At 50.1% G+C, this 24,733-nt stretch overlaps 1 protein-coding gene and 1 pseudogene across 7 annotated transcripts in view; both read left to right on the top strand.

The window, feature by feature from the left end:
• LOC101523895 (patr class I histocompatibility antigen, A-2 alpha chain-like) overlaps nt 1-24,733 on the top strand; it is a 426,293-nt gene that overhangs the window by 151,914 nt on the left and 249,646 nt on the right. The window lies entirely within an intron of this gene.
• LOC101533943 (patr class I histocompatibility antigen, B-2 alpha chain-like) overlaps nt 9,507-24,733 on the top strand; it is a 32,235-nt pseudogene continuing 17,008 nt past the window's right edge. Inside the window, exons 1-5 of the transcript XR_009245676.1 lie at nt 9,507-9,610; nt 9,864-10,133; nt 10,289-10,564; nt 10,984-11,245; nt 11,317-11,405. The product of XR_009245676.1 is annotated as a patr class I histocompatibility antigen, B-2 alpha chain-like (transcript). The remainder of the gene's footprint in view (nt 9,611-9,863; nt 10,134-10,288; nt 10,565-10,983; nt 11,246-11,316; nt 11,406-24,733) is intronic.

Raw genomic sequence — 24,733 nt, 5'->3', positions numbered from 1 at the left:
TAAGGCTTTGAGAGCTCCCACCTTCACTGAGGAACCTAGGAGCCCACAGGTTCCCCAGGGATAAATGAAAAACCTGGGGACCCTGGGGCTGCAACCACTAACTGAGCTTGAGGCTCTGTCTGTTACAAGAAACTCATCCTGATCAACAGTACCAAGTCAGCATAATGAGGACATGTCTGAGGACAAACCAAAAGAAAGGTTTTCAGACATTAGCACAGCTCCTCAAAAATGAGGACCTAGCAGGATGTGGGGCACAGCTAAGGAGCAACAAAGGTTGACTGGCTGATCTGAAAGCAGCAAAGGTTGTGTAAGAGATGGGAACCTGTCCCAGGAGAACGAGATTTGGTTAACAAGCAGCTGCTTAAGCTCCTGCATGTGAAGCCGAGATCCCAGAGCAGAGAGCTGGTTCACATTCTGGCTGCTCTGCTTCTGATCCAGCTCCTTGCTGCAGTGCCTGGGAAAGCAGCAGAAGACGGCCCAAGTGCTTGGGCTCCTGACAGCTACCTGGGAGACCTGGTTGGAGTTCTGAGCTCCTGGAATCAGTTTGGACCAACGCCAGCTTTTATATCCATTTTGAGAGTGAACGGTGGATTGAAGAGCGCCCCCCCCCACACACACACACACATCTCCCCTGTCTCTATCTCACTTTCCTTGTCTCTCTGTCACTCTTCTCTCAAATAAATTACAATGAGAAGCAGAACTGTAGCAGAATCACATGCATCTTTCTTTCCCCTTCCTCCCGTGGCGACACCTGAGCCTGTGACTAACCAGAGTGTCTGCTCACACAGATCACCCACACTCACTGGGAGCTCAGACAGCCTGGGAGAGTGGCTGAGGTTACACAGTCCTGATTGCACAGTCACCATGATCAAAGCAGGGAATCCTGACCCAGAAGGTGAAAGTGTGGGTGACCGAGGGCAGCACAGTGTGGGCTGCAGGCTGAGTGGGCTTCCTGCTGATGACAGACATCGGGAGCTCTTAACACGATGCGGCCCACGATGGCAACAGATGGACACTCAGGGGCTCTCAGAAAGACACTAGTGTGAGATGGGGGAGCCAAGGCTAAGGTCAACTCAGGTGTTGGACGCAGTGACCACTGGGAAGGCAGAAACAGAGAAGACACAAGGATACTGCTTGCCATGAAAAGCTCCATTTATTTTTTTTATTATTATTGGAATGTTAGAGAAGGAAGAGGCAGTTAGAGATCTCACACCTACTGGTTCTCTCACAAAACCAGGGCTGGACCAGGCCAAAGCTGGATCCACTGGCTTCCTGCTTCTCTCTGATGGCTGCAGGTCCCAGCAGTCAGGCCAGCTTCTGCTGCTCTTCCAGGCACAAGGGCAGGAAGCTGACTGAGAAGTGGAGCACACAGGACTCTGTTCAACGGCCACATGGGACACTGGCATTGCTGACAGCAGCTTTCCATGTTACACCACAATGCCAGCCTCTCATAAGAAAGCTTCAAAAATAATGAACTCTTTCAACTATCAGTACTTGTAAATTTGATTGAAATAAAAGCAAAAACTCCAAGCATGTAAAGGTTTATGCCTGAAGACAACTGAGCACTACAGATGATAGTTGAGGGTCAATCAAACTCAGGGTCTCAAAGCATCCAACATGCCTGCAGCAATGTGAGAGAGACAACAGCGCTGAGCAAAACACAACAGCACACATCAGCAGGTGCACCTTGCACGGTGCCTGAACAAACTCTCCCCCACCTTCTTCTTCAACTCCAGAACCCCAGATAGACCTCCAAGGGTCCCTTGTACCCTCTTGGGCACAGGCAGGCCCTGGTTCACTCCTGCTGCAGGCAGAGCTCCCAGCCAAGCTCAGGCTGCATTCACAGGGAACCCTGGAGCTCTCTGCCACTGCTGCCTGGCCTGGATTGGGTCTGTCCCTCAGGAGCAGCCAGGACCAGGAGGCGGCAAGGACAGAGACCCCTCCCAGCCACACACAATGAACCAGGGGTGGCAGCTGCTGGGCTGATCTCTGTGTGTCCACCTCATTCATTCCTCACTCACTCAGTCCTGCCTCCCCAGCAGGGCCCCACCCAGGAGCACTGACCCTGCTCTTCAGCACCAGGATCCCAGGCCCCTGACACCACAGCTCACCCTAGTTCTGTACCCCACAGGGCCCCTCTCAGGGCAGGCATCCCTGCCGCACCAGCCTGAAACACACCCAGAACCTCCTGCAGCAGGGCCAGCCCCTCCTGCTCGGCAGGTCCCTGTGGTCCCTGTCCCTGCACAGACTCCCTCCCCTGGTCACCATGGCAGCAGAGCCCTGCCTCTGGCCCACCCTCACACCTGCTCCTCCAGACTCAACAGTGAGATACCTGTCACCGTGTACATTTCCCAGCATACACACAATACACACATTTCATGGATAACTCACAGGGTATAGTTGCACTCACTCATGAATGTCAATTCCTTAATCCACACTGATACATGGAGAAATGCAATTCCTTCCATTTTGTTGCTTTGATTTCTTTATTTTGTCTTTATATGGAATCTTAACCCACTGCATCACAAGCCTGGCATGACTTTATTTTTTTTCTTCTTAAAATTATTTATAAACATTTATATTTTTTGAAGATGTATTTGTTTTTTACTACAAAGTCAGATATACAGAGAGGAGGAGAGACAGAGAGGAAGATCTTCCGTCCGATGATTCACTCCCCAAGTGACCACACGGCCAGTGCTGTGCCAATCCAAAGCCAGGAGCCAGGAACTTCCTTCCGGGTCTCCCACGTGGGTGCAGGGTCCCAAGGCTTAGAGCTGTTCTCTACTGCTTTCCCAGGCCACAAGCAGCGAACTGGATGGAAAGTGGAGCTGCCGGGATTAGAACCGGTGCCCATATGGGATCCCGGCGCATTCAAAGCAAGGACTTTTGCCGCTAGCCCACAATGCCGGGCCCTATTTTATTTTTAAGAAGTAAATTCGCAACCAGAAAATGACAGATGGAGAAATTCTTCAATTCAGTGTTTACTCACCAAGGGCAACAATGAACAGAGCTGAGCCAACCTGAAACCAGGAGCCAGGAATTTCTTCACAGTCTCCAATGTGGGTGCAGGGCCCAAGGTTTGGGCCATCCTCTGTTGCTTCCCCAGACCATAACAGGGAGCTGGATTGGAAATGGAGTAGAAGGAATAAAAATCAGTGTCTATATGGGATCCTGGAAACAGCTTTACCCAAAGTGCCACAACACCTTCCCCATTTTTTTTCCAACAAGGAAATTAAGAATGGAATGTTCAGAAGTTGGTGAGACTTCAGCATGGGGGAACTCAGATCCCTCTCTGCAGATGGTAGGCTGCCTCAGTGGAACCAAGAGACACAGGAATAGACACCATGGCCTGCCAGCTTGGATTTCACATGGCATGGTCTGATGGCGCCACCTGCTGGTCATCTGCAACAGACAGGCTCACAAACAGCAGTGGAAAGAACCAATGTTCCAGGGAGATTCTTATCCCCTCAGGACCTCTCACTCTTCTCAAAACTCAGATCCAGTCCTTGCTGGGAGGATGCTGATGCCCCCACGAGCATTAGTATCACCCCCTTTTTTAGCCCTGGTTCCTCTACCGCATCTCAATCCACATGAAATCCTGCCATTACTGTCACCACAAAGCAAAGGAGCAGAGAACATCAGGGTGGAGGACCAGATCCAAGAGCAGCCCCCACATGTCCACAGGGCTCAGCCCTGTCCTCTAGGCCCACACAGAGTCACACTCGCTCCTTCTGCTGGGACCCCACTTGTCTCTCCTGCTGCCCAGCTCCACACTGCACTCAGCCTCCTCTCCCTCCCAAGGCCTGAGAAAGCCCCTCCCACCTGAACAGCACACCAGGAGGCCAGGGGCACAACAGGCCCAGAGCAGCAACCCTGGACAGCCTGAGCTGGCCCTGCCCTGCCTGGAAAGACCCAAGCCAAAGAGGTCGCGGGCCCTTGCCCTGCCCAGCTCCCAGGCTGAACTGTATCCTCCTGCCCATGCAGACAGCTGCTCCCACAGGCTGTCATTGACCTGGGACTCTGAGGCCTCCCTGCCCCATCCTAGCACAGACACAGCCAGGCCACAGTCCTCAGTGCATCCTCTTCCAAGTGGCAACTCAGGGTTCTGAGACCCTGGCCCAGATCATTCCTGCTTCTGCCTGCCCTCCATGCCCTCAGCTGGCCTCTGCCATGGCCACCCTCATCAAAGGCACCCTCCTGCACAGGGATCTCCATGTTGAGTTCCTGATCCATTTGTTTCCTCCCAGCCCTGGGGAGGGAGCACACCCTAGGGGCCTGCCCCCTGAGAGGGGGACTTGTAAAGGCCACCAGCACTAGAACAGGAATCCTGAGCAATCTTGAGGCCATGGAGAGGACAGCAGCCACCGCATACCTGCCTTTCCCTGCCGCAGGTGTCATCTGAACAGGGTCTCCTGGCTGTGTCACAGCAACCGTGTCCTTCCATGGTGCCCAGGACACAGGGGCTGCCTGACCATGAAGCTGGGTCATAAAAGAGAGGCATGTCATGCTGGAGGAAGGGCCCCACACAGAGCTCCAGCCCCATGGCCCTGACCTGCACCCAGGCTGTGCCCCAGGCTGGGTCTGCACTGGCACACACCCCAGGAACTCCCCGTCCCTCTCCCTCAGGCAGCTTCCTATGAAGGCAATCACAAGGATTGTCCCTGATGCCAACCCTGACCACCTAGAGGTCAGGAATAGGCTCAGCCAGGCCCAGGACAGTAGGGAGGACAGACAGGTGGCCTGACACACAGGATGGTGCAGAGCATGGCCACAAAGGTGCTGCTGTCACTCCTGTCCCTCAGCCCAACCCCCAGGGGCCCTGGCACCACCCTCACTTTGCCTGCACTGAGCCTGTGAGAAAAGACAGGCTCCTGTTCCGTTAACAGAGACTCCAACTTTGCCAATCTCAGAGTTCACTGAGGAAGACATCAAGAAAATGGGGGATACAGAATTCAAAGTACTTATTGTGAAATTCTTATCAACAACATAAAGCAGGCATTCAAGGAAATCAAGGAATATGTCACACTGGAAATGAATCAAATGAAAGCTGATATATCAGAACTGAAGAATACAGTGGAGCAAATTAAAAGTACAATGGAGAGTCTCCAAAATACAATAAAGGAGGCAGAATAAAGAACCTCAAAATTAGAAGGTATTTCCTGTCACCAGAGGAAACAAGCCAAAAGCTGGAAGCAGAGCAGGGTCAGGCTAAAAAAAGTATTGAAGAAATGAAACACACTATGAAAAAAACCAAAATTGAAATGTCAATGAGGTGGTCACAGAAGGTGGCTGGGAACTCGCATTTACTTTTAACATATTGGTTACTCATTACTATGTCAATTAATTCCATAATGATGTAAATTTTTGCTGATGGTATGTTGGTTCTTTCAATTGACTGGGATGATATTCTGCTGGCTCTGTCTTCAGGCCAGAGAGGATATACCTAAGAAGCTGTTGAACTTGACTGGACAATAAGATGCTGGACTCTATGTTTGGTATACGCTTGCAATGGGGGAATCTCAACTGAACTTGAGCTGTGGTTATGCAACAAGGTGGAGGAATCCACCATGGTGGGAGGGTATGGGGGGGGGAGAGAACCCAAGTATCTATGTAACTGTGTCACATAATACAATGTAATTAATGAAGTTAAATAATAAATAATTAAAAAAAAAAGAAAAAGCCAAATATAAAAGTTATGGGAGTCGCAGAACGTACAGAAGGAGAAGCTGGTTTTAAAGGTATATTTAATGAAATAAAAAGGGAAAATTTCCCTTATTTAGAGAAATAATTGGGAAACAACACTTAGGAGGACACAGAACTTCCAACACAGTTGACCAAAAGCAATCATCACCATGACACATGTTCATCAAGCTCTCTTCAATTGAACATAAGGAAAAGATCCTTAAATGTGCACGCGAAAAAAATCAACTGACATATAAAGGAATGCCAATCAAACTTACAAGAGATCTCTCACAGGAAACTCTACAAGCCAGAAGATAATAGAGCAACATATTTTAGACTCTATAAGCAAAAAATTGTCGGCCCAGGATAACGCACCCAGCAAAACTTTCCTTTGTCTTTGAAAATGAAATAAAGGTCTTCCACAGTCGAAAAAAAAAAAAAAAAAAAAAAAAGCTAAAGAATCTGCCTCTTCCAACAGAAAACTAAATCAATGAATAACCCATTGCTCAAATGACAGAACCAAATTACCACCCATTTGTATTAACCCTGAATGTGAATGGATTAAACTCATCAATCAAATGTCATGGATTAGTAGACTGGGTTAAAAAAAAAAAAAAAAACATTTATTTGTTGCCTACTGGAAACACATTCCACCAATGGAGATCAGTGGAAACTATCTCATGGATTTTGATTTTTTTTGGTTAGTTTCATCTCTTCAAAATATTTTCTTCTGATTAAATTTTTCAGTGACTCATAGATCATACGGTAGAATCATTTTCTTCAAGAAAGTTCTTGATTTTTATTTATTCAGCAACTTCATGATGTTGTTAATTTCTTTTTATTTTTCTTCCCATTGTTGTTTTTCTTTTGTGGCTTTTCAATTAAGGGGGTGTATAGTGACTGTGTAATGGAGACTATCAGATCTAGTACCATGTTATTTAAATTCATGATGTTGCAAATTTGTGTTTTTCTTCCTGTTATTAATTTTGTGTTGTGGCTTTTCATTTAAGGGGATGTATAGTAACTGTGTAATGGAGACTATCACATCCAGATGTGAGGATACAACACAGTATGCATCTCTACTTCCAGACAAAGATGGACTCCCAATGAAACTGTTTATTTTATCTTGACAAGAGGATGCTGGTTTCTCTGCCATTGTCCATGCCTGTAATGATGGACATATGACTGTGTATGAACTCTACAGCTATACTATAGTAATAATATAGGGGGGAGGGAATTGGAGAGGGCATATGGGAAATCCCAGCAGCTATGGAACTGTATCCTAAAATGATTGTGACAACAGTAATAATAATAATAAAAAGCAGTAAAAATTTAAAAAAAGAAACAAGGATGTCAGAACTAATTCGATGCAGTTGATGTGTGGAAAGAAGCAACAGTTCTCCAGACCTCAGAGATGTCCAGTGACAGATCCAGAGTCCACATTATAAGGTTTATTTCTAATACTGAAATGACAAAATCACCTACCAAGCTGAGGAAGAGGGGAATAGCAATAATCTCTGTGTGTGTGTGTGTGAATTTTTTTATTGATTACATTGCATTATGTGACACAGTTTTATAGGCACTGGGATTCCCCCCCCCACCCCTCCCCAACCCACCCCCATGGTGGATTCCTCCACCTTGTTGCATTACCACAGTTCAAGTTCAGTTGAGATTCTTTCATTGCAATCATCTACCAAGCATAAAGTCCAGCGTCTTATTATCCAGATAAGTTCAGCGGTTTCTTGAGGAGACCATCTCTGATCTGAAGGCAGAGCTGGCAGAGTATCATCCCGATCAATTAAAAGCCCCGACATTACATCAGTAACCATTTATAACGTTATGGAATTAGTTGACATGGAATTGAGTAACCAATATGCTAAAAAGGAAAAAAATGCAAGTTCTGAACCACATCCTGTGACTTCTACATTGACATTTCAATTATTAGTTTATATACAGCCGGGTTCTATACACCTTAAAGTGGCTATAGATTACTATTCAGCTGTCTCACGTCTATTTTAATTTTAGTATTTAGCAGTTTATAGCATTGAAGCATGATTTTGCTGAACCTGGCTGTTTTTCGGGTAGTCTAACTGTATAACTCTAACAGGACATATATCAACAGTTTAGGTGAACAGTTTTAGGAGGGGTGTGCAGAGAAATCTTCAATACCCCAGTGAGGAGTAACTAATCTTTGTGTCCCACCCAGTGAGTTATAAGTGCATCCCCGCTGACCGTTTCCTGTCTGTTTCAAAGCTTTCCTTGTTCTCTATGTATTCTAGTTTGTTTGGTTGTTTGTTTGTTTTGAGGGGTTTCCGGAGCGATCCTGATGGTCATTAGGAGAGAAGGTGGGGACGAGAATAGCAATAATCTATCAATTCATGAAGCTTGATGGATGGTTATCAAAAGGTGAGAGAAAAGGGCCCAGTTTGTGCAGTGGGTAAAGCCTCCGCCTGTGATGCTCGTATCCTATCCAGGTGCTGCTTGGTGTCCCGGATCCTCTGCTTCTGATCCAGCTCCCTGCTATTGCACCTAGGAAGGCAGTGGGAGATGACCCAGGTGCTTGGGCTGCTGCATTCATATGGGAGACCTGGAAAAGGCTGCTGGCTCGTAGTACCAGACCTACCCTGCTCTAGCCATTGCAGCTCTTTGCAAGAGCTCTTTGCAAGCTCTTTGCAGCTCTCAAGCAAATGTACAATGGATCTCTCCTACCCTCCTCTCCTACTTTCTGCCTCAACTCCTCTCTGTCTGTAACTCTGTCTTTCAAATAAAGAGGTCTTACTCAAAATGAATAATAAATGGGCCCGGCGGCGTGGCTTAGCGGCTAAAGTCCTCGCCTTGAACGCCCCGAGATCCCATATGGATGCCGGTTCTGATCCTGGCAGCTCCACTTGCCTTCCAGCTCCCTGCTTATGGCCTGGGAAAGAAGTCGAGGACGGCCCAAAGCTTTGGGACTCTGCACCTGCGTGGGAGACCTGGAGGGGGTTCCTGGTTCCCGGCTTCGGATCCACACAGCGCCGGCCGTTGTGCTCACTTGGGGAGTGAATCAGTAGATGGGCGGAAGTTCTTCCTCTCTGTCTCTCCTCCTCTCTGTATATCTGACTTTGTAATAAAAATAAATAAATCTTTAAATTTTTTTTAAAAATGAATAATACAATTTGCAGCATAATGGATAGAGCTGAAAGACATTTATGCTAAATGAATTCACATATGGAGAGACAGATATCTCCTGTTCTCCTTTATATTGTAGACACTAAACAAGCAAACAGGGTCCCGCACTGTAGGGTAGCAGGTTGAGCTGACAACACCCATCTCATATGGGCACGGCTCTGGGTCCAAACTGCTCCATTTCTTGTCTAGCTTCCTGCTGTGTCGTAGAAAGTAATGGAAGATGCCCAAGTGCTTGGATCTCTGTCACCCACGGGGGAGAGCTGGATGAAGGCTCAGGCTCCTGACTCTGGCCTGGTCAGTGTCAGCCTGTGCAGCTCTCACTCCTCCTCTCTCCCCATCTCTCCCTCTCTCCCTTCCTCCTCCTGGCACCAGCTCTGGAACAGCCATCTGCCTTGGCACACACAGCCCTGAGGAAAGGACCTTAGGCCTCTTCCACCCGCCAGCCACCAGAGGGAGCCACAATGAAGCCCTGCCTGCCCTGCCCTGCCCAGCCTCAGATGGGGCAGCCCTGGCTCTCAGCTCCACTGGGACAGTCTGAGCAGAAGCCTCAGTCAAATTCCCGGGTTCCTGATGTCACACACCATGGGCAGGGCAGGTAGGCGGCAAAAGTAGGGTCGAACCAATCAGCGCCACCCGGATATAAAGTGGGCGTGGAGGTTCCCAGAAAAGTCTCTTCAGTTGTCCAGGATGGGATCCACGGCGCCCCAGACTCTCCTCCTGCTGCTCGCGGGGGCCACGGCCCTGACCGAGACCCGGGCGGGTGAGTGCAGGTCGGGAGGGAAACGGGCTCTGCGGGGCAGGAGCGAGGGGAGCGCGCCAAGGGACTCAGGACCCCGGGGAGCTGCCTCTCCACCGCGCCGGCAGACCTCCCCACTTCTACCTATCCCCCATCGCCTCACCCAGTCCCTTCTCCACTGACCCTTTACTGTTTAGCAACACCAAGGACCCTGCCTTCCCTGCTGCCCCAGCGAACTTGGACCCCAGCGTACCACTCCATCCCCTCTCTCCCCCAGGCTCCCACTCACTGATGTATTTTCTCACCGGCGTGTCCCAGCCCGGCCTCGGGGAGCCCCATTTCATGGCTGTGGGCTACGTGGACGACACGCAGCTCGTGCACTTCGACAGCGACGCCGAGAACCCGCGGGCAGAACCTCGGGCGCTGTGGATGCAGCAGGTGGAGCAGGTGTACTTGCACAGGCACACACAGAGGGGTAAACAGCAGACGCAGATTAACATTGTGGACCTGAACAACCTGCGTGGCTACTACAACCAGAGCAAGGCCGGTGAGTGACCCGACCGCTCCCCCCTCTTGGAGACTGAGGCCCAGAGGAGCCCTTGTGGCGCAAGCGGGTTTAGGTTTCGGTTTCGGTTTCAGTGAGGTGCAGGTGAGGGCAGGGGCGGAGTTGGATGGCCAGGGCTGACAGTGGACTGGGGACAGGCTCTCACATCCTCCAGAAGATGTATGGCTGCGAAGTCGGGGCAGATGGACGCCTCCTCCGCGGATACTGGCAGTGGGCCTGCAATAACAAGGACTACATTGTCCTGAATGAGGACCTGCGCACCTGGACAGCGGCTGACACGGCAGCTCAGATCAGCAAGCGCAAGTGGGAGGCTGACGGTGATGCAGAGGACTTCAGGGCCTACCTGGAGGGGGAGTGCTTAGAGTTGTTAACCAGATTCCTGGAGTTGGGGAAGGAGACACTACAGCGAACAGGTGTGTGGTTCTGGTAGGGGCTTCCCTTGCCCACCCTCCCTAGGGTTGGGGCTGAGGCTGTGGAGGAGGGGAGGAAAGTGAGACCCAGGGCTGTGTCCACCTCTCCTCATGGCCACAGCAGGGATGTCCTCCTGGGTTTTGGGTCGAGAGACAGAGACCTGCCCTTCCCTCAGTGTAGAAGAAGGACCTGGGTGTGCAGGCATAAATGATTCTGACAAGAATACTCTTGGTGCCCTGAACTCCCACTGGGTCCTCTGAGCTGTGACCCCTACCAGGCCTGTCCCCAACCACAAGCCAATGCACTGGGAGGATTCACTCCAGGTTTCTCAGTCTCTCTGCTTCCACTCAGAACAAAGCTAAATCCCTTTGACCCTTGATGAAAAACATGAAAGGCAAGAATTGTCCAAATCTTCCCTCAGACCCACCCACAGCACATGTGACTCACCACCCAGTCTCTGACCAGAAGGCCACCCTCAGGTGCTGGGCCCTGGGCTTCTACCCCAAGGACATCACACTCACCTGGCAGCGAGATGGGGAGGACCTGACCCAGGACATGGAGCTGGTGGAGACCAGGCCTTCAGGGGATGGAACCTTCCAGAAGTGGGCATCTGTGCTGGTGCCTTCTGGAGAGGAGCAGAGGGAAACACGAGGGGTTGCTTGAGCCCCTCACCCTAGGATGGGGTAAGGAGGGCAGGAGGGGCAGAGCCTTCAACAGAGGCAGGGCTGAGACCTGGGGTCAGAGCCCCTCTCAGAGCCTCCTCAGCCCACGGTGCCCATGTGGGGAGTCATCTCTGGCCTGGTCCTCCTGGCAGCTGTGCTCATTGGAGCTGTGGTCCCTGCTGTGATGAAGAAGAGCTCAAGTAGGTCAGGGTGAGGGCTGGGTCTGAGTCTCCTGTCCTCTGGGAAGAAGGTTCCCCTGCCATGAGACAGAGCACAGACGCCTGCATCTCCAGCTGGGCCCTGGGTGCTCACACTGGCTCTGGTGTGAAGCACAAGTGAAGGTGCACCATGTACACTCCACGGGGATGACTCTGTTCACAGGGACCTGAGTTCCAGCAGCCCCAGGTCAGGGGGGAGGCCCCAGCTGAGGACACACCTCCAGGAAAGGCGCCTCCTGACCCTTTCCTGAATCTGTAGCCATAGTTCTGGAACCTTCTCTGAGATGACCCAGTCCCCTGGGCTCCCCATAAGCAAGACCTCAGCTCCTGCCTTCTCCCTGCCTCTCACTAGTTCTTTTCTCTCACAGGTGGAGAAGAAGGGAGCTACACTAAGGCTCCAGGTAAGCACTGGGGTGTGTTTGCGGGTGGGGGATCCCCAAGACCCTTGAAACAGTCAGATGTCCATGGAGAAGCTGCCCTGCACACCCTGTAGCGCCCTGCTCAGCCACACCCCCAGGGCTCTCACCAAGTCCTGATTGGTTCTCCCAGGTGGGAACAGTGCCCAGGGCTCTGACTGCTCTCTCACAGCTTGAAAGGTGAGACCTGGAGGGCCTGGAGGGGAGAGCTGGCAGGGTGAGGGGACACAGAGGGGTTAAGGGATTCCTTGCATTTGCACATTTTTTTATTGAAAAGGTAGATGTACAGAGAAAAGGAGAGACAGAGAGGAAGATCCTCCATCCGATGATTCATTCACTCCCCAAGTGGCCACAACGGCTGGTGCTGCGCTGATCCGAAGCCAGGAGCCAGAAACTTGTTTCCGGGTCTCCCACGTGGGTGCAGGATCCCAAAGGTTTGGGCTGTCCACTACCGCCTTCCCAGGCCACAAGCAGGGAGCTGGATGGGAAGCGGGGCTGTTGGGATTAGAACCGGCGCCAATATGGGATCCTGGCATGTTCAAAGCAAGGACCTTAACCGGGCCGGCATTTGCACATATTCATGTGTGCTGAGCTGTTCCTTTCCCCTTATATAGTGACCTGAATTTGTCACCTTGTTTCTGTAGTGTAAGGCAATTGCCTTGTTTGGGACTGAGGGATATAACCTTGCTCAAGTCCTCATCCTTGTGTCTTCAAAAACCCCCGCCCTCCCTTCCTGCAAAGGCATCTGAGTGTGTTCCTGTGGGCACAGTGTGAGGTGGGAGCCTGGTCCTCCCAGCCCAGCTAAGCACCTCTATCCCTGTCTCAAAACAGGTGCACCTGCTGCAGCTTCATCCTTCCCTGTGCAAATCTGAACAGCAATCATTTTTTCCAATTCCAATCAGGAGGGGTTGTGAGAAAATTTAAAGAAAATTCCAAAAATAGGACAGAGAAACTAAAAAGAAGTACCAAGAACTTTCCAGAATCCATGTTTCCTGTGATGAATCTGTTTCAGGAAGGGACAGGAAAGTCTGGGAGGCCCTGCATGAGGGCAGGGCTGTGATCAGGTGGTCCCGGCCCATCAGCCTTTGTCGTGGTCACTGCCAACTTGGCTCAGCTGCCCCAGTGTCCTGGTCTGTCTGGTAAGATGTGCTCATCAACACCTGCCATCACAGGACTCAGCCATAGTGATGCTTGCCTTGTCTCAGGGACTTGAGGCAGTGGAGGCTGCATGGTGCCAAGACAGTCAAAGCTCACACTTGGGTTCAACCCTTGGCTCCTGTCTTCCTGTGTTCATTTTGTTCCTTAGTGTTGTCGGCTGACTAATTGCACCTGCTCTTCCTGTGTGTGAGCTCTGGTGACCTTCAGGTCTGTGTGTGCAGGAGGCAGTGTGGGAGGGAGGGAGGCAGGAGGGTAGATGATACTTGTGAGAAAGCAGAGGCCATATGGACACCAGTGGGAGAGGATGTCACTCTGCAGTGGCCACAGGCAGCCTCTGTCTCAGGCTCCACTCATGAAACACAGGGTCTGGAAGGCGCAGGTGCAACATGATCATCACTCAGGTCATCCTGCTGTGGGTCAGATCCAGTGCTGGGCAAGATGGTCCAGAGTGGGTATGGGAGCCAGGAATGCTGGCTGTCTCACCATCATGGTCAGCGTGCACTGCCCTGAGGAGGTGACCCTGAGGAAGGTTGGAAGGACAAAATGAGTCGTCAACCAAGGTGTCTGGAAAGGTGCTGTGCAGGCAGGGAATAGGCAGTGCAAATGCCCTGGGCAGGAGCTAGGCTGCACACAGAGCAGGGAGCCATCAGGGTCGGGTGCACAATGAATGAAGCACCGTGAAGCAGGACACATGCTCACTGGAAGGCTCAGCCTTGGCTCTGAGTGAGTTGGGAGTCACAAGATAGCTCCGAGCAGAGGAGGGACGTGTGCACCTTCTCCTGTCCAGGGACCACCCTGGCTGCTGCGTGAGGATGGGACTGAGAGACTGAGAGGCTGGAGACAAAGTTCTAGGGTGTCGCCGCCCTGCAGCGACACTAAAATGATGAGGAATATTCTTGGAGGGCCAGGAAAAACTGGCAAAAGTGACTGCGTTTTAAAACCTCTCTTGGGGCCCGGCACCATGGCCTAGCGGCTAAAGTCCTCACCTTGAACACCCCGGGATCCCATATGGGCACAGGTTCTAATCCCAGCAGCTCCAGTTCCCATCCAACTCCCTGCTTGTGGCCTGGGAAAGCAGTCCAGGACGGCCCAAAGCTTTGGGACCCTGCACCCGCATGGGAGACCCGGAAGAGGTTCCTGGTTCCCGGCTTCGGATCGGCGCAGCACCGGCCCGTTGCCGCTCACTTGGGGAGTGAATCATCAGATGGAAGATCTTCCTCCCTGTCTCTCCTCCTCTCGTATATCCGGCTTTCCAATAATATTAAATCTTTAAAAAAAAAAAATTCTCTGCTGCTCCTGTCCCCGTCTGTCTAAGCTTTCCTACCCACTTCTTTGCCACCCTTCCTCCCATTTTCCACCACCCTTCTTCCCAATTCTTCCTGTTTCTGTATTCCCCCCATTCCCCAGTTTGAATAAGTCTAGCTACAAAATCAGCATAAGGCTCATTGGCTCCCTGAATAACCTTGGAGAGGCGTCCCCGTAGATCCCCAGTGCCTGTAAGCATTTTCCATGCCTTAGTGACAGTAGCACTTATTTGAAGATACTTATTTGCAGCAGTGTCTGAACAAAACTCTTGGTATGCCACTTTCCAATTTAAATATTGGCCACCAGAAAGGGTGGCACGAGCCAAATTCATAAAATCTATAGGCTGATAATATCTGTTGATTTTGGTCCTCTAGGACTGGAAACACAGAGGAGGAAGACATAGTTTCCTTCCATCCCCGCGGGGCATTGGCACTGCAGGCACATGCCCATGGCAGCATGATCCAATGGGGTTATAAGCGGGTGGGGGGGGTACACGGCACTATTCCTGGCTTCAAAGAGTGCCGTACTAGCTCCTCCCCTGTAAATTCCTTTTCACTATCATTTCCTTCCTCGGAGTCAGAATCTACTTGGGAGGCTCGACTTCCACTTTCCGATAGATAATCCTCCCTAACACTAGAAGTTTCAACCACATTCAGTGGAGCAGATACAACTTGCTCATCTTCTACAGCCAAAGCATCAGATAATTTAAAATCTCACTTTTGTTCTGTCTTCTGTTTAGCAAGAACTTCCTCATACAGTGTCTCATTAAAAAAAAAAAAAGAAAGAAAAAGAGGAAGTTACTGTAATAACAACTGAAGGAATAAAAACAATAAAATACATTGACTCATAAAACTCCATGGTGCTTTCGTCCTATAAAACCCTGAGCAGCTGAGGAAGGAGATTTAGAAGAAGCAGTGGTGCCGGCTCCGCAGGCCAAGATGCCTGCTCGAGGCGCTGCCACCACTGGTCACTCAGGTGCCGTTGAGCCGCCCCGCCACTCTGGGCAATCCTGCCCCTTCGGGCAAATTCTGCCTCTCTGGGCAATATTCTGCATCTCTGGGCTGTATTCCCGCCTCTCTGGGCTATGTCTCGCCTCTCTGGGCTGTATTTAACTGCCTAGGCAAAAATAAAATACACTTATGCTGGCACAGGCTGGGGATACCCTGTACGTAGGTACCCTCTGCCGGTTTTCCTATGCCAGCGCAGGTCAAAAAATTTGTCTCAGCCGCTCGTTTGCGCAGGCTGAAAAGTTTCTGTCTCAGCCACTTGTCCTATGCTGGCGTAGGCTGAAGGTTTTTTCTTTTTCCCCATATGCTTTTCTATGCTAGCACAGGCTATAAAATTTTTTTCCTTTCCCCGTACGCTTTTCTACTTGTCGCCGCAGCGACACTAAAAACGCCAAGGCTGAAGGTTTCCCTATACGGGCCACCAGAATGTCGCCGCCCTGCAGCGACACTAAAATGACGAGGAATATTCTTGGGGGTCCGGGAAAAACTGGCAAAAGAGGCTGCATTTAAAACCTCTTCTCCGCTGCTCCTGTCCCCGTTTAAGCTTTCCTACCCGCTTCTTCGCCACCCTTCCTCCCGTTTTCCACCACCTTTCTTCCCAATTCTTCCTGTTTCTGTATTCCCCCCATTCCCCACGTAAAGAGCCACCAGAATGTAACGAACCAAAAAGACTTTGCTAAACCAAAAAAGGTTTATTGCTGAAAGTGAGCTGCTTAAATACAGTTCTTCCACCAATCACTTCTGCACGTGGTCCACAGGGCGCTATCTGATAGGCCAGCAATCGCAGAGAGGGAGAATTAGCCTATCCTTATGACTTCCTGCCTGCCCAGTAGTGTTGTGGGCTAAGGAGTTGATTTACATTCCTTAAGCTAAGCACTCAGGAACCGGGCCTAAGGCAGTAGCACCTAGCCTTTCCAGATTCATTGGCGTCCTATTGTCCTGTTGATGGGCTTGGGGGAAAGAGGAGATAATATGGTAATAAAGAGGCTTGAGGAGAGACGGCGAGAGAGAGACCGCTCCCAGCACTGGTAACACCATCATGGTCTCCGTGTGTCGGTGCTTTTCGCTCGGACATTCGCCGTGCCTACTATGCCGGCTCGGCTAGCCGCGACAAATGGCGCCGCAACGTGGGGCATGGCACAGCGCAAAGGACGTCCGAGGGACCCCTGGAACTATGAAAGTAAGGAATTAGGAATTAAGGAATTTTGAATTAAGAATTCGGAATTTGGAAACTCTGCAGGGGCATAACTGATTTAATCCCCAGACCCTCTCCCTGTGCTAGGGCACGAGGGACAATCTGAGGGACCCCTGGAACTCTGGAGGGGCAAATTAATCTCATCCCCAGACCTTCTCCCCATTCAGGGGCACGAGGGACAATCTGAGGGACCCCGGAAATCCGGAGGCAAGTTTAGGATTTAACTCTAGAGGGGCATAATTAATTTCATCCCCAGACCTTCTCCCCATCTTGGGGCACGAGGGACAATCTGAGGGACCCCGGAAGTCTAGAGGCAGGTTTTATAATTTTTACAGGGGCATAAGTAAAATTTATCATGGGGCAAGAACTCTCTAAAATGCAGGTAATTAAGGGAATCCGAGATCTGCTCCAGTCACTAGGCACCGACACTAAGCTTAAGGCCTCGCAGAGTTTTTTTGAAACTGTCTGCGACGTATTCCCATGGTTTGCTTTCATTGTAGTCATCTTTTTTCTCTGGCGCTTGCTAAATATTGCTTGGTCATCCCGTCAAGGAGTGGTGGAAGCCCGCCGTAAGAAATTGTCCGTTAAAAGTAGGAGAGAGCTGCAAACCAGGGTAAATAAGGAGAAGGAACCCCAGACAAGACAAAGTCTGGAGAAAGTGCGCAAAGGAGATTCGTGGTCCTCTTCTGAGGAGGCTGAGGAGGAAAAGGATGGAAGTGAGTTTGCTGAGGATCCTCCACCTGTAGAGCGTGTGCCAAACAAACATCCCTCTTGGACAGGCACAGAGCTCTCTGCGCCGCCTGAGCCATTGGCGCCATCATGTCTGAGCACAGTTGTAAAAGGTTTACAAGAGCAACTTCAGCGCCTCTCCCTTCAGTTGAGGCAGGAACAGAGTGGATGCACAGTTGGGGCTTGTGTTGGACCCCCGCTTTCAACTTCTCTTTCAGCTGTGGAACGTGCAGTAAAGCAAGCACAGGAGCAGGGAGACTCTGAGGCAGCTACCCTTGCTAGGCGCTTTACCTTCCCAGTAGTTGAGGTAGAGAATCAGCAGGGGCAGAGAATTAGACAGCACCTGGCACTGTCCTTTAAGGACATAAAGAGTCTGAGGGACGCTGTTGCCACGTATGGTCCATCGGCTCCCTTTACTGTTTCTATGGTTGAAGCCTTAGCACCTAACAATTTGACTCCGGCCGATTGGAAACAGCTCTGTAAGGCTACTCTGGATGGGGGCGATTTTCTAATGTGGAAATCTGAGTTTGTTGAGCTTTGCCTTGACACAGCACGGCAAAATACTCAGGCAGGCTTTCCTGAGAGAAATCATGATATGTTGACAGGAGAGGGGAATTTTGCTAATGTACAGGATCAGATTAATTATGACCCAGGAGTTTATGCACAGACCGCTGCTGCTGCAGTGAGGGCCTGGAAGTCTTTATCACCAAAGGGCTCACTACATTTACATCTCTCTAAAATTGTCCAAGGCCCGGATGAGCCTTACCAGGCATTTGTAGATCGCCTACTGGTAACTGCAGATAGGGTATTTGGCGATGCAGATCAAGCCATGCCTTTTGTAAAGCAACTAGCATATGAAAATGCCAACAAATGGTGTCAGGAAGCAATTAGACCTTGGAAGCGTGAGCCCCTTAACACGTATCTTAAACTTTGTAAGGACATTGGGAAAGGACAGAATATGGGTGCAGCCATTGCAGAGGCATTGCGTGGTGGCACAACTGTGGGCTCAGGAGCTCGCCCAAAACAAGGATGTTATAAATGTGGCCGGCTAGGGCATATCCGCCGGAACTGCCCACTCCAAGGTTGTGCACAGGCTGCTAATATGGACAGGCAGTCCCCAGGAGTTTGCCCTCGATGCCAACGTGGAAAACATTGGGCAAATGAATGCAGGTCCAAGACAGACATCTCCAGGCAGCCATCTGTGCCAGGAAACGGGAGCAGGGGCCAGCTCCGGGCCCCGCAAGCACCAATGTACGGGGCAGCGATTCAGTTTATTCCTCAGGGACAAAGGCCATTCATGACCTTGTCCGAGGGAGCCCAGGCAGTGGAGGATGGGACCTCCATACCACCTCCTACATAGTATTGACACCCCAAATGGGGGTACAGGCTATTCCTACAGGAATTTATGGGCCACTACCCCCTGACACTGTAGGGCTTCTGCTGGGATGTAGCAGCACGGCCTTGAAAGGAGTTCATATTACCCCAGGAGTGATTGATGCAGACTATACAGGGGAAATTAAAGTTTTAGCCAGTGTTCATGCTGGAGTTGCAGTTTTGCCCCAAGGGGCACGAATAGCACAGTTAGTGCTGCTCCCCACAGTGAAGTCAGATAATGCTTGCAGGCTTGGACAGAAGAAAGCAGGGTTTGGTTCCAGCAGTGAAGCCTCTGTTTATTGGGTCGCTGATATGGCAAGCCGCCCTACTTTGGAGTTGAGTATAGAAGGAAAGAAATTTACTGGGCTTTTAGACACTGGTGCTGTCACCACTCTTATTTCACATAAATATTGGCCCCCAGGTTGGCCTGTTACACCCACCATGACCACTTTGCAAGGATTGGGGATTACCCAAAGCCCCCTTGCTAGCTCCAGGCCTCTAGCCTGGAGGGATAAGGAAGGAAATGGTGGCCATGTTACTCCCTATGTAGTACCAGGTCTGCCAGTTAATTTGTGGGGGAGAGATGTTTTGCAACAAATGGGGGCAGTATTAGTATCTGGTCAGGAATTAGCTATGCAGCAGATGGAGAGGTACGGCTACATTCCTGGAAAAGGTATAGGAAGAAAGCTGCAAGGAATTTCTCAACCAATCTCCGTGGAACATAAGAAGGACCCCTTGACTGGTAAGTGGCTAGGCCCAGATCCCGTCCTCATTTGGGGGCGAGGATCAGTTTGTGTTTTCCCAGAAAATGAAAATGGTCCGAGGTGGATTCCTGAGAGGCTTGTCCAGCAAGCTTCTGCTGCAGAGTCTTATGAGAGCTCGGATACTGGACAAGATGATGGCATTTGAGTCGGAAGATCGACGGGACAAGCAAGTATATTAGGCTTTTATATTTAACATAAGTATATCAGTATTTTGTCGCTGTTCTGCAGCGTATTCCCTGACTGATGGCAAAGCCGAAGTTTATCGGTGGCTTTGGACTTTGTTCTCTGAGAGGCATGTGGGATGGGGGAGGAAGTATTGAGCCTTGCTATTACCCATCCGTGCTTTGATTTGAAACTCCTTTTGTTTTGTTTATATTTTCCCCACCTTGTCTTGGATTCACCTGAGCATGTCTCTCCCAGGACAAATGCTTATCTTAACAAGTACTTACTTCCCCAACAGACAAGGGTGACATTTGCATTTCTATTCCCCACCTGAAGCCTCAGCCCACTTCTCCAGGCTTTGCCAAGGAGGAGGGCTTCAGCCTGGCCTCTTTATCATTTGAAAGGGACCTAGGAAGTTGGCCAGTGACACCTTTCTGGCCTTTTGTCCCTAGGCCAGGTACCATGGATACCAGCAATTTTCTTTGTTTTTGGAGAAACAGCTTTGAGAGGAAACTTTACGGGTTTTTCTCTCTTGTTTTTCCTCCTGCCACTATGGCAGAGGATTAGTTTCTTCTTTCCTCTGAACCTGAGGACTCGCTCTTGTGAGTGAACCTTAGCTCTTGAATTTGAAGCTTGTGTTTGCTTGTGTTATCCTTATGCTTCTCTCTTAAGTACAGGAGATGCCTCTGAAAGGAATGACACCAAGTTCCAGTGCACCCTGACAGCATGCTGGAATGGCAATTGCGATTCTGCTGTTATCCTGCAGCTGCCCTGAATCCCGCCTGTGCCTGTTGGGACTGACGGAGAGGCCTATGTTGGCCTGATAAGAATAAAAGAGACTTTGGCATAACGGCGACCATCATAGCCAGTACGTCAACAGCCACTACCACCAGCTACCATGGTGACTGTGAACAAGGTTGCAGAACAGACTGCCAGAGTTATGGAACAACAGGACTTTACTGATGAACATGAGCGGGTGGGCATACTGGACTATGCTGGACTGTGGGTTGATTTGTTTGAAAAAGAAAATAGCAAATGCTGTTAGATTTGGTCTAGGCCTCCTGTACCCCATCATATGCCTTTCTGTTGTATTGTATGCATTTCTGTTTTATCATCTGTGCAAGTGCAAATTGTTTTCCTAAGCCTGGGAAATGCTGTCTGCTCATTGCTACTGAGCTAAGTTACTCTTAAGATCATGGCCTCTTGCCTCCCATTGTGCCTTTTATGTATGTTTCACCTGTGAAGTGCTTTGTTTTCCCAAGCCCGGGAATTGCTGTTTGCTCTTTGCTACTGAGCTGATATTCACTCCTGGCCTTGGAACAGGGTTACCAGCTTCCCCAAGTATGGTTTGAGCAGCTGCAGCAGACAAGGCATTGAATGGCAGCCAGTGACGGGTGAGATGGACCGGGAACTGACCAACCTAGGACAGGGTCTCCGTCATGCTACGGAGGTTCCCGATGACGGGTAAGGCTGATAACCTGAGAGTCCACAACCTAAGACAGGCGCATTCAAGTCTGCTTTAATACAGAAGGGGGAATATGTTGTGGGCTAAGGAGTTGATTTACATTCCTTAAGCTAAGCACTCAGGAATCGGGCCTAAGGCAGTAGCACCTAGCCTTTGCAGACTCATTGGTGTCCTATTGTCCTGTTGATGGGCTTGGGGGAAAGAGGAGATAATATGGTAATAAAGAGGCTTGAGGAGAGACGGCGAGAGAGAGACCGCTCCCAGCACTGGTAACACCATCATGGTCTCCGTGTGTCGGTGCTTTTCGCTCGGACATTCGCCGTGCCTACTATGCCGGCTCAGCTAGCCGCGACACAGTAGTGGGAACAAGTCCGGCCTCCCGGTACTCGGCCAGCCGCCATCTTGAAGCCCCTAATCTATGTGGGGTTGGCCGCTCCCCACACTAGGGGCTCCTGCTGTGTCCTGGCAGGGATGCCAGTTATTGTGGTGGGTGTGGGCAGAGTGGGAGAGATGAGGTTCTGGATCCTCCTGCAGCACTTCTGATGCACAGCACTTCCTGTGGACAGCATCCAGGGAAAGAGGAGGAGGCTAGGAAGACACCCAGGGCTTCAGGCTGTGCAAGTGGGGGGGAGGCATCACTGTAGGAGAAGCGTAACCTGGAAGAGTAGATCCCAGAATGGGCCACCCAGGCTTTCAGTGCAGGAATGGTAGGAGCCAGGATGTCAGTGAGAATTGAGTGACACTCTGGGGCTGGCTTTGACCACGAGTTAAGGGCTAAAGGGAAATGTCTGTGGGAGACACACTGGGGAGGTGACTCCACATGGACCACATTTATAGTCAGCAGAGAAGATGGGACACCCAAGGAGTGAGAGGCTGTGATGAGAGTGTGCATAGGACCAAGCCCCGGACCTGCACAGCTAAGTCCAGGTACCAAAGCCACAGCCCAAGCAGCTGTGTGATTGAGTTCACGGTAAAAACCTGGAACTTCAGACGTGCAGAGGGGATCCCATGGTCACTAGGAGGCTCGACAGTCTGCAGTGAGCAGGGGATCAGAGTGTGGCTCCGGTGAGTGCTGACAGCACCACCCCCATGGCACACACTCTGGCAGCAGGAGGGGGACTGGTCTCCCTCCTGAGCCTCAGCCTCCCCTGAAGGACAGTCATGGGAGCACACCTGGGCTTTGGACCCCACACGGTGAGGGGCCACTCTGACAGAGACCTGGGTGCAGACGACTCAGTTTCACTCAGGATCTTCCAGGCTCACAAGGTGGGAACCAGAGGCACCCAATTCTGAGCCACATCTTCCTGCTGACCTCTGACTGTCTCCAGGCTGCTGTGCTGGGCAGGATTCTTAACAATGTGCTGAGAAGGGCAGGGAGTTCAATTCAAAGTCAGCTGTATATAGGACTGGCGGCGTGGCCTAGCGGCTAAAGTCCTCGCCTTGAAAGCCCCGGGATCCCATATGGACGCAGGTTCTAATCCCAGCAGCTGCACTTCCCATCCAGCTCCCTGCCCAATAAGCCTACAGATGTACTAAGGTGAAATTGGTCAAACAGTAGATCTTAGAAAGTTTTTCTCAACCTCATACCTTAGAACCCTCAAAAGCACTCAGATAATACCATCCATCACGTCAGTCTCTAAGACTCTAAGATTGCCCCACACTCTGCAGGTGCTGATGTAGTTTGTTAACGAGTGGCTCAAGAATCAAGATGGTGGAATAGGGTAAGGACACGTTTAAACAGACGGAAAAATATTTAGCCAGGATGAAGCAGAGAGGACATGTTCCAGGAAATAGCAAGAGACAGAACAACAGCAGATGGGTACCTGGAGACTGACAGACACAGGATACCAGCGGGCACAGCAGTGTGGTGTTGCAGTGACTGATACTCCAGCATGGTGATCTGAACTCCACCAGCAGCCAGAACTCTGCCAGCAACCAGGTGAGAAGGGACTTTCACTGGGAGCTCAGGAGGTGAACCCAAAGACTTGTCCGTCCTACTGGTCTGTTTGATTTGACCAGGAGCAGAGACAGAGCAGCAGATCTCAGTCAGGCAGTACGAGAACAGAGTGGATTTCATAGCCCAATAAGCTCCCTAGAGCTGAATTGGGCGCCATTTTGCGTAAGAGGGAAAGGGCAAGGGAAAGGACGGAGCATGCACTGAGCTGGGAGTGAGCACATTTCTGACTCAGTGAACTGCAACGACGTGGCATTCTACAGGTTCTACCCGGGGCAGGCCTGGATAGTCCTTGGATCTGACGGCCAGCACATCAAGAACTGTAGTGGTGGTACATCAGGCGCCATTTTGTACACTGTGGCAATAGCTTTGGGACTGCATGGGACAACAGTGAACTGCGCATGTGCTGAGCTCGCAAGAACTTGCTGAGGTAAGTGGATTGCACTGGTCCCACAAGAAAATACCAACTGTGGCATCGCACCGGTCAAAATAGGTCCGTGTGGCACCCAGACCTAACATCCAACAGGTTCTGACAAGATCAGCGCCACCTACAACCTAGCTATACAGGACACCTGGTGTCTCTCTAATCCTGGTACCTGCTCCAACCGTAAGTGGGAGAAAGGTTGCAGAGTCAACGGTGTAGCCTCAGCACAATATCACAGAAGGTGGAGAGTGGTGAGCCAAGAGCTGGGGCTGTGGAGACCATGGTGGAAATCTGACATAAGAACCCAGACCTGGAACTTGCTGGAGGTTGTGGCACAAGTGGCTGCAAGCAAAAATTGTGTACCAACTGCATTAAGTAAAATCGCATTGTAGACCTGTGGGTGGCACAGCTTAGAAACCTGCCCCAAGGAAAAGACTCTGATAACCAGAAGTACAATGATCAAGAGCGAAAGAAACAAAGGCACTTAATATTACCGAAAACTCCCCTGCAAAGGAGCAAAACCCAATGCCAACCTCAGAGTTAACTGAGAAAGACATCGAGAAAATGGGGGCACACAGAATCCATAAGACTCATTTTAAAGCTTCTGATCAAAAATGAGAAGCTCATGCAAGAGTTCAAAGAATTTAAGGAAGCAACAAAGCAAATCAAGGCTGATATGTCAGAAATTAAGAACACAGTAGAGCAAATGAAAAGTACAGCGGGGAGTCTCCAAAATAGAATGAAGCAAGCAGAAGAAAGAATCTCAGAATTGGAAGATATTTTCTGTCACCAGGGGGAAGCAAACAAAAAGCTGGAGGCAGAGCTGGATCAGGCCAAAAAACGTATTCAAGAATTGAAAGACACTATTAAGAGGCCAAATATAAGAGTTATGGGAGGCCCAGAAGGTGCAGAAAGAGAAGCTGAGTTTCCAAATGTATTTAATGAAATAATAAAGGAAAATTTCCTAATCTGGAGAAAGAATTGGGAAACAAGATCCAGGAGGGGCACAGAGTTCCCAACAGGCTTGATCAAAAGAGATCTTTACCACGACATATGATAATCAAGCTCTCTTCAACTGAACATAAAGAAAAGATCCTTAAATGGCACGTGAAAATAATGAACTGACATATAAAGGAATGCCAATTAAGCTCACAGGAAACTCTACAGGCAAGAAGAGAATGGAGTGACATATTCCAGATTCTAAAAGAGAAAAAAATTGTCGGCCTAGGATAACATATCCAGCAAAGCTTTCTTTCATCTTTGAAAATGAAATTCTTCCACAGTAAAGAAAAGCTAAAAGAATTTGCCTCTTTCAAATCTGCCCTACAAATGATACTT

Source organism: Ochotona princeps, chromosome 1 (assembly GCF_030435755.1).
Source record: "Ochotona princeps isolate mOchPri1 chromosome 1, mOchPri1.hap1, whole genome shotgun sequence".
Lineage (NCBI taxonomy): Eukaryota > Metazoa > Chordata > Mammalia > Lagomorpha > Ochotonidae > Ochotona > Ochotona princeps.
Note: the sequence above shows the minus strand (reverse complement) of the source record. Positions and strands in the feature narration are given on the sequence as shown.